The following is a 2,565-nucleotide window of genomic DNA, read 5'->3' as shown; positions in this document are numbered from 1 at the left end:
GGCCTAAAAATTGTAAATAGAAAAACAACATGCGGCAACGGCCGACTGATTAACCTCAAAAGGTTAACTCATAGTCACTCACCTAACCTACAATGGAATCTATAAGGTACAAATGAAGTCGTCTGTCCTTGTAATAAACAGACGGCATTCGGCCACTATTCCTATTTAGGATAGCAACACCGCGGAAGCTACTTTGATTATAAACATCCAGATTGGTGCCTGTTCTGTACAAGCACCAAGCAGACGGACTATTTACGATCAATAAAATAAACTAAGTACAAACTTAGTATATTGCGGTTTACTATAAGGCAAAGAGCCGAGTTATGCTAGGTGTTCACCTGGGCAATGGCCGACTGACCGCCTGGTTTGGGGCAATCACCATAGTGATTGATTGACCTAAAATTAGTAATACTCAAAGTATCAAAAATTTCAATTTAATCAACTCATCTTTGAAAACCAGGCGCCAAGCGCCTAGGGGCAAGAACAGTCGGTATATAAAGCATTCATGAAAACAAGAAGCAAGCTACATACACTTAGCAAAATTCATGAAAAGAAAAAATTCAAAAACTTCAAAATTTGGAGAAACCGGCAAAAACAGCCGGATGATTAATATAAACAGTCGGCCAGGGGACCGACAAAAATGTTAAGATTGAAACTGTCAAGTAAACCTCGACCCCTTGGCCGGGTAATGATACAAAGTAAGTGGCACGTAGGCCAAAGAAATACTTAAGCTTTTGGAGGAGGTTTCTCAGATTCAGGAGTCGCATCCTTCTGGTCCCAAGCCGGCTCCTCCTCCTCGTTCTCTCCATCCGCCTCCTCTTCCTCCTGGTCCGACTCCCCCGAGGTGGAATTAGATGACTCCCCACCCTCCTTTTCTTCATTATGGTCTTGCCCCATGATATTGTCATTGTACTCTCGGGTACAAGTGGCAAACTGATTCCTTCAGCTGTCATAGCTAGTCCCTGGGAAGAGAGCCGCCCAGGTCATCTCCATGATGAAGTTTTTGTCCTCCATCATGTCCTTGAAGAGAGCCTGTTTCTCTTCATCGGCCCTTGAAGTGTATTTTTGGGCAAGCTGGGTCTCCATGTTGGCCAATCGCTGCTTCAGCTTGTCTACCCGACTACGGAGGCCGACTGCTTATTGGTTCGCCTCCTTTAGAGGCGCGAGCTCAGCCTTGAGGTCCGATACGGACTTTTATAGTTCTGAGATCCTCTTTCGGGCCACCTCTAAGTCCTTCTTGACCTGCAAATTGGCAGTCGCCTGATAATATAGTATGTCAGTGGTCAGAATTTCGTTTTGTACAATCTGGAACATAGCTTTGTCATAATCAAAGGCGGCCCGGCCCTTCGCAGCCTTTACCTCTTTGTTTTTTTCGCTCAGGGGCTTGGGGAGAGCATACACTCGCAGCATAGACTGCACTCGGCCAAAAACAGTCGTCAGTTATAGGCGCTAGGCAATTATATAAACAAACAACGGATAAATTTTTACTAAGTATACCTCGGCTAGGAGAGCCAGGATAGCTTCAAGGTTAAGGGTGCCGACTCCCTTAACAGAGTCCCTGTCCTCGACAGGGTTGGCCTTCAGCATGGACCTAGCAATCTGAACCAGATCCGGCCTTTGAGAGACATCTGCACAATCAATACCCTGTAAGTACTTGATGTAATTTCATCCAATAGACCGACTACTCTTAGAGGTGCTGGACGAATGCTGATTGAATTTGACCCGAAGAGGGTAAGGGAAAGGACACAAGTCTTTGATACCTTCAGTAGCCGCCTCCTTCTGCTTCCCCTGCCGACTGCCAGCAGGGACGGCTGGAGATTTTGGGGGTGGATTGCCTCCTTTCCTTGAGGCCACATGTTTCCTGGTTCTCCCAAGAGTCGTCACGTCACCAGCCGTCTGCTTCCTAACCTTAGGATCCGGCTGGGAGGAGTAGGAAGGCTTTGTTAAAGTGCCCTGCAAAATAATCGCAATACGTAAGAAGTAGGCGGCAGAAAAGCTAAATGAAATATGTTCAGTTGAAATTTCACCTTTGACGCCTGCACAAAAGGCGATTCTTTAGTTGGCCGCTTGCCAAGGATGGCCGAGCGGTACTGAGTAGCAGCTTTCTTAGAGGTCGAGAGCTTTTCCATAGCTTTGTCTACAAAAGAAGAATCAAGGAGTTAATTTGACACAAAATAAATCAAGTTTCACAAGACATTTAAACAGGCGGTCAGCTACCTCTCGACATCTCTTCACTAAGGCCATAGGCAGCTAGATATGTCCCATCGTATAACCACTAATACTTGGGAACATAGTTTTGAAGAATGAACTCCCTCGCCCCAGTCTCGGGGTTCGCATGTATGTCTACTTTGAAGAGCCCTCTGTCAAGGATCTCTTCTTTGGCTTTGGGGGGAACAGGCGGCAGCTCAGAGCCGCCTGTTAGGAAAGGTGGGTTCCTATTTCCACCTGTTAAATTTTTTGTTCCTAACTATGTCAGGGCGGGAGATGATGTAGAAAGTGTTCCTCCAATCTTACCATTTGTTCTTCTTCCCCACAGTCATCATATAGCCCTTGTGGCTAGACAAC

The sequence above is a fragment of the Chenopodium quinoa genome, unplaced genomic scaffold (genome assembly GCF_001683475.1).
Source record: "Chenopodium quinoa cultivar QQ74 unplaced genomic scaffold, ASM168347v1, whole genome shotgun sequence".
In the NCBI taxonomy this organism is placed as follows: domain Eukaryota; kingdom Viridiplantae; phylum Streptophyta; class Magnoliopsida; order Caryophyllales; family Amaranthaceae; genus Chenopodium; species Chenopodium quinoa.
The sequence above is the reverse complement of the archived record's forward strand: the minus strand, read 5'-3'. Positions refer to the sequence as shown.